Source organism: Pteronotus mesoamericanus, unplaced genomic scaffold (genome assembly GCF_021234165.1).
Source record: "Pteronotus mesoamericanus isolate MK-2021 breed Mesoamerican mustached bat unplaced genomic scaffold, CSHL_Meso_final scaffold_476, whole genome shotgun sequence".
Taxonomy (NCBI): Eukaryota; Metazoa; Chordata; class Mammalia; order Chiroptera; family Mormoopidae; genus Pteronotus; species Pteronotus mesoamericanus.
The window spans coordinates 1,739,058-1,746,435 of NW_026555318.1; the positions used below are offsets into that span (position 1 = coordinate 1,739,058).

The following is a 7,378-nucleotide window of genomic DNA, read 5'->3' on the forward strand; positions in this document are numbered from 1 at the left end:
GAAACTTCCAGATCAGTAACAGTGTCTTTCCGAGAAAAAAAATCTAAAGGGCACAAAGACATCGTATCACTCTAGCCATCGTTCAGAGAACTTCAGGGAAAAGCTTCTGTACAGAAGTAGATGCTACTCAATTTTTTCTGCAGCCTCTTTTTTTCTTATTGGAATGTTCTTGAAAAAGTAAAAATGACAGCTTTGCTCTAATTGTTTCTATGCTTCAATAAACTTACTTTTGCAAGTCAAATTCTTGCTGAAATTTTTTTAAGGAAATTTAATATTTTACCTAGAAATGAAGCCATTGGCTGTGATCTAGCTGCAGTGTTAGGTTACTAATATTAATTCATTGTTTGCATAGTACCTTCTTCATAAAAATCAAAATTACAGCCATTTTGTGTGTGGCCATTTTTAACATCACATTAGAACTCAGTGATAGTTGGAATTAAACTCAGTGTCCCTAAGACTATAGCCAACACCTGAGCCCACAATGAAGGATGCCACTATTAGAATTATCAACCTATAATTAATTAATGTCTAGCTTCTTAATGCCCATCACTGATTAAAAAAAATATATGAGATGTGCCTCCTAGTTCAAGAAGACTACATTTTAGATGGTGAGGAAAGCTAAAGCTCAAAGAGGACAGAAAACACTAAAAGGGCTTGAAGTGCATAGTAATCTGACATTGTGTGGCTGCAGGACATTTAAGAGACTGGTCAAGATAAAAGTCTTGGGACGTAAGGCGGGATACGTGATATAGAGCCAGATTTCGGAAAACCTTGAAAGCCCCAAAGAGATGCTCAGAAACTTGTTCCTGTGCCAAATCTAGCCACACCTCTTAGCCAAAAATTGTCCCTAGGCCAAGCTGGTGCTTCCTTTTTCCACTCTCCATTGCTGGGGTCTTTTACCCCAAGGGTGGTCCATGAGGCTGTCTCATCTTGTCTTGGTTGGGACTTGGTTGGGATAAGGAAGCCTGTTAAAGCAGGGTGGCAGGTGGCAGAAGGTCAGTCCCAAGAAGAACAGACATGGGACAAAAAACAGGCTGTGTAAGAACACCCCCATTTGAGGAATTTGATATGAGCAAGTCACAAATTAGAAAATCAACTCCACAAACCAATTCTCAAGAAATGAACATGGGACTTGGCAGAAATAAACAAATTTAAAATTACAAAAAGATAAACCTGAATATATTTCATGGAAATTGTACCTTCAAATATAAAACCAATAGCAGCTATATAGAGTATCAAACCTTAATAATCAAGACAACCTAAAAATGTAGTTTTTCATCTTCTAGGCACATTGAATAAAATGTAAAAATGAACTGGTAGGCACAACAAGATTTCTGCTAAAATAGCTAACCACAGAATAAAGTAAATAGCCAAGCATGAAACCACTAATCAGGGGGAAAAACCAATGTTAAGTTGTCTTAAGTCAAACATGTTTCCCACTGAACCATTACAGTAAATTAAATCTTGCAGGTGGACACTTGAATTATCAGAGGGAACACTTTGCAATGTATATGAATGTCTATCCATTGTGCTGTACATCTGAAAGTAATGCAAAATAGTGTTGACTGCAAACTATAATCAAAAAATAAATCAATAAGTAAAAGTTCTAATCTGGGATGTTTCTCCTGTACTGAAAAATTAAGAAAGATGGACCAGCTGATCCACTGGAATAGAAGCAGACGGATGGAAACAGAGACCAGCTGAGTGCAGCCTCCAATCTCCGGGGCCACCACAGCCGCATCAGGAAGCCTCTCTGAGTCTCCCCAGATACAGTCTTCCAGTCCGGTGCCCCCTGCAGCCTACGTTCATGGCCAGCATTATCCTCATGCCAACGCAACAACATGAGGCTACTCTGAAAACTTGGAGTTGAAAACCTTAATTCTGTGATTTCTTGGCATGTGTTAAGATGCTGCATTTGTACTAAATGATTGTTTACTGTTAAGAAAAGGCTAGAACATACTGAGATGCCATATAATGTGTTAAAAGCAAGTTCAATTTTTAAAACTGAAACTATTAAACCATTTTGGATCATGAAAAATATTTAGAGCGCTGACTAAAATGTTAAGAACAGGGTGTTCACACATTATTTATCTGCCCTTAAATTATTTTAAAATCACACAACAGACATACGTTCTATTTTGAAACTAAAGTTCAGCTCTCCAGTAAACTCTTAAATTAGGGAACAGTGTTTTTCTTCTAAGAGTTAGAGCTCTCCATAAGAAGGAAGAGCCAGTGCCCACTTGCATGTGAATTTCTCTCTGTTGATTTTTGATCCAGATTTATAATAAGGTTGTTCTTGTCTTTTTGAACCCAAGGGACAATGGACAAGCATGGGGAAAATGCTAGACGTGGCATCCATTCTCACAGAGATTAGAAACAAAAAATAAAGTTTAAAGTAGGCAGGGAAGAAGAAATAGCCAAAGGATTTGAGACTCTATAGAAGGTAGCCCGATCTTGCTTAATGACTTCTGGAATTAGACAGTGTTCAAAAGATCTACAAGTGGAGACAAAGTGATGAATATAAATCACCTAGGATGTAGCTTGGTAATGTTTTCCAAACAACTTTCTCAAGTAATAAAATGCTGCAAGTAATAAGTCACTTAAAAAATTATCAGTGGCTCTAATATGACACTTGAACAGTAAACATTGATCAAGCTCTGTTACAAAGCACAGTTTACTCAGTTGCAATATCAGTATCAATATGAAATGATAAGGTGGAAAGGAGCAAACACTGAGACAACACTTCAACCACTTTTTCATTAGTATTTAAAGGGCATATAAAGGACAAGCCCAGAGTATATCGCAGATCTATCACAGGTAAATACATAGACTCCTAGAGAGATGAAGTATTTATCTTGCTGACTGAACCTTAAGGAATATGAAAGCTCATGAGAGCTCATTACAAAATTGCATTAGGACGTGCATCACATGGCTCCAATTGGCTTCTTAAGGACACCATAGACTTGGGTAGTGTTCAAAAGATCTACCAAGTAGCAAAACAAATTACTGGTATGAAAGTCACGTTGCCATAGCTACTTTTTAAAAGGACAATAGAAAGGACCACCAAAAAAAGTATTGTTATAATATCACCCAAATGTACATCTATAAATTACAATAGAAAAACTTACACTGACTTCTGCATAAACTTTCCAGGAAATGATTTACAACTTTGAAGAGAATTCCATCACCTTTCTCAACACGGATGCAGGAGCTACCCAGAGAGGGGAGCGCAGGGAGGACCTCAATCAAGTTCAGCCTGGAAACCCAGGTTGGCTGTCAGCTAGGAGGGACAACCGACATTCCAGACAGGTACTGTCTTCCAACCGAACCATCACAAGGCTTGTCCAAAGCCCTGGGAACTGTTTTCAAGAAACTGCGGCAGCCAGAGATAATGTTATAATATGCTATGTTATAGAGATGTAATATGGAGTATTCTAAGAAATTAAGAGAACAAGCTCACTTTGGGAAGCTAATAAATAGTCATTGCAATCCTGGGGAGGGGAATTATCTCAATGACTGACTCTGTTTTGTAGTGGCATTTCAGAGCCAGGGCTACAACAGCAGGGCGCCACGGCGGCTGCTGCGTCCAGTTCTGCTGTGACTGAGATGAATGGACTGGGGTGGATGTTTCAGGCCCTGGAGACAGAACTACAGCCTCCCGCAGCCCTGGAACATAAAGCTCCTCCTGGGTGAATCCACCAAAAACCAGTCTGTGCACAAAGATAATTTCATGATTTCACCTCAGCAATGTGTTTCTTAAATATTATATTCCCTAATGATGATTTTTAAAAGCTCTTAAGGAAAAAATGCAAGATCTTGGGCTCTTCAATTAATAACTCAGACAGGAAAGTTTCCATTTAATGTATGAAAAATGTCTGGAAGCAAAATTATTAACTGCAGATATCAGCCCCTATTTTGCAAATACTACAGCCACCAAATTAGCTGAGACGCTGCAAATGCCCCTGTACTACGAAACATTCAGCTTGGTCCGAAAGATGAAGGGTGAGATACCTTCCTCCTTTCATGAAATCTCAAAACCTTAAACCCTTTTTTGAGTGGAAAAGATTATCTGTTCTACTTGAAAGAGAAGTCAGAGGAGAAAAACTGTCTGTACGTTGTATCTTCTTTCTTGCAAAGTGACTAGAAATGCTATCTGATACTAACAACAAAGAAAGAAGTCCTCTCCAGAAGTGAGTCAAGACAAAAACGCATAGGCCATATTCAGAAAGGAATCAAACCAGGTCTGTCATATAGGTACTTGACTTAACTCAAAAAAAAGTTATCAATTGCTCATAATATGCAAGTACAGTGAGAAGGTAATACAGCTAAACCATTGAAAGTAGGATATAGAATCATACAGTTGAAAAAAAAGATCAAAGTTAATCCTAAAAGATTAACACTTAAGATTTCTCAAAGAGAACTGAAAATGTTCCCCTAATTCTCAACAGTGCTGACTTCAATGGCCATCACCTTCAAGGTATGAGTCACTGTTTTCTGGCTACTTCAAGCTCTGAGTTTCACAGATAATGATTTTTGCGAGGCAGCTAAACTTGTGGTACCTGTATGTCAACATGTCACCAAATTTCATGTCTGGAGTCAGCAATGACAGACGGGCTGAGCCACTGATGAGATGAGACATTTGAAAAAAAGTGATTAAGAAGGAATTGAAGCTTAAAGGATTAATATAATGATTTTTTTTTTCTGAAGGCAAAAGTGTGAAAATACCTTGTAAAAGGTGTGACAGAATGTGGAATCAGTGAAGGGCAACTATGTACGCCCTACCAACAGTTTTGTTTTTCATATAGACTGGACTACATTTCAGAAAATGTATTCATTTCTAAATGTAATTGTTTATAATTTAAGCCAACAGGCATCTTTAAATGTATTAAACTTTTAAAATATTTTTACTGCATAAAATTTTGTTCTATTGTATAAGAAGCCAAAGAGAAATGGAAATTAAATTGAGGGGGCCAAAAGAATGAAAAGGACATTTTAAATGAGCGCCGTATTGCAGAAATCAGCAACTGTGTTAAGCACTAAATCAGAAAATGAATCGTGCACGCTGCTATCTTAACACCAAGGTTATTTTTCATACATAGCTCAAAATGCATTGATTGCTAACTATTTGACGTTTTAGTTAAAAGGAAAAAGGCGATGTACCTAAACTATCAAAGCTGTCATATAGGACATGAGGGCCATCTGGCTGTGACATCTGTCGTCCCAATGACCGCAGGGTTTGATTCGGCCGAGCTGGCCGGCTAGACGGGGTCCCCTTCCTCCCTCACCACTCCCCGGGCGTCCCTCCCAGAGCTGCGTACTGGGTCACAGGGGACGACCTTCCCGACAGAAGGGAGGACCTTTCTTTAGTCAGTGGCATAGGAGTGGCTGCACACCCCTGCTAGAGCCTCCAAACAAGCCTCAAAGCTGTCATGTAGTTGAAGAAAGGATGGGTTCTGTTTTACTCAATCTTAGAGGTTTACACTGAGAATTTATCGACAAGAATAATGTTTTCTTCTCAAACAGTGCTGACTTCTTTAAACATCTTTTAAGCATGAGTAGCTAGTCTCGTGGTGGCTTAGGGAGGGTTCAAAGATAATGATTTATTATTTTTTTTATGGAACGCTTCACAAATTTGCTTGTCACCCTTGCGCAGGGGCCATGCTAATGTCCTCGGTATCGTCCCCATTTGAGTACAGGTGCTGCGAAAGCGAGCGCAGTAATGACCCCAGCTTTCTCTGAATACTCAAGGTTGTTCACATTAGTAGAAGTATTATATTCATGTACAATTATATGCTCTATTGGGTCATACAGATTTTTAACTGGTGTGTGGCAAAAAAAATTTAAAACATGCAATACCTGGCTATTTAGTCAGGGGCACTGACCTTCTTTCCCTTAGACTGTCAAATTAAAAAATGACAACACAACCTGGCTGGTGTGGCTCAGTGGACTGAGTGCTGGCCAGTGAACCAAAGGTCGCTTGTTTGATTCCAGTCAGGGCACATGCCTGGGTTGTGGGCCAGGTCCCCAGTTGGGGGCATGCGAGAGACAACTTATCGATGTAGCTCTCACACATTGATGTTTCTCTCCTTCTCTTTCTCCTTTCCTTCCCCTCTCTCTAAAGATAAATAAATAAAATGTTTTTTTAAAATGACAACACAATAGCTGTACAGTGTGAATGGATGAAAATTATATCTATTTTGCCAGATTGGAAAAGAATATATTTTTGGTGTGCCACAGAACTTCACTAATTAGTGGTATGTGTGCCATGAGATGAAAAAGTTTGAAAACCGCCGATCTATGTAATTAAGTTGTATTGAACTGAATAGCTGCTGGTATGCTGTATTAGTGTCTCCAATCCTAGCACAGGTCCACACCCGAGAGCACAAGATTATCACGCCGCCCTAAATATACATCAGTAATCCCTACGAGAGCAACTCCTCGTCTGCTTATACAATGAGAAAGGCAGAACAAGCCTGAACATTGCAATGAACATTTCCAGAACTCAAAACACATTTTTGAGAGAAGTTTAACAACCATCATTGCATTGTCAAGATAAGATCGTCTACTCTGATGTTTATTCCCTTATTCAAAAGCATTAAATAAGCATTAAGTCTAAGGGATTAGTGGGAAAACCCACTAAATTAGTGGGAGTTGAAGCAGGTTCCAAACAAACATGAGACATGTGCTCTTTGCCCTGGAGACAGTCACAGTCTAGTTAAGGCAAAAACAACTACCTAGCATTTTGAACCTCACTTAAACATTGTAGAGAAATCAAAGTTTGTTAATGTTCATATTTTAAATGTCATCCATTTAATAGCCAAGGTCAGATGACCACCTCTTCCAAGCTTGTGAGGAAATATACCATAATTTAAAAAAAAAAAAAAAGCAAAACAAAAAACTTGTACAGCTAAAAGTTCTTTTGTAAAATGTGTCTCTGTAAAAAGCCTAAATGTACCACTTCTGGGACTCCAATTTTTATACATCAAGTCTACTGAGAAGGGGATCCATGCGTATACAGAAGTGCAAGTGTGTTACACGTTATGCATATTGTATGCTCCAAAGCCATATAACAGCGCTGAGAAGCTGGAAGGTGCTCAGACACCTAGACACTGCCTGCCACGTTTTTGAAAGCAAGAAAAGAAGGGGAGGAAGGGGACACAGACCCAGATGCATCTGATGGCCCTGCCAGGGAGCAGAGCCCAGCCCAGAGAAAACCGGAGGGCTCTTCCCTGGCAGCAGAGCACTGAAGAGGCAACGGGCAACATGGAGAAGGAAGAAGGCAGAGGGGGGGCCCAGGAATCAGAGAGGTCGCTTCTGGGCACACACGTTCATCCAGCCAGGGCAGGCAGTGGGATAGCATTTTAAGCCTGAAAACACA

The 7,378-nt window shown here is 39.5% G+C and overlaps 1 non-coding gene across 1 annotated transcript; it reads right to left on the bottom strand.

The window, feature by feature from the left end:
* Window positions 1-5,608: 5,608 nt before the first annotated feature.
* LOC129087090 (U6 spliceosomal RNA) lies at window positions 5,609-5,715 on the bottom strand. Its single transcript, XR_008530873.1, has one exon. It is a non-coding gene; the product is annotated as a U6 spliceosomal RNA (small nuclear RNA).
* Between the last annotated feature and the right edge of the window lie 1,663 nt (window positions 5,716-7,378).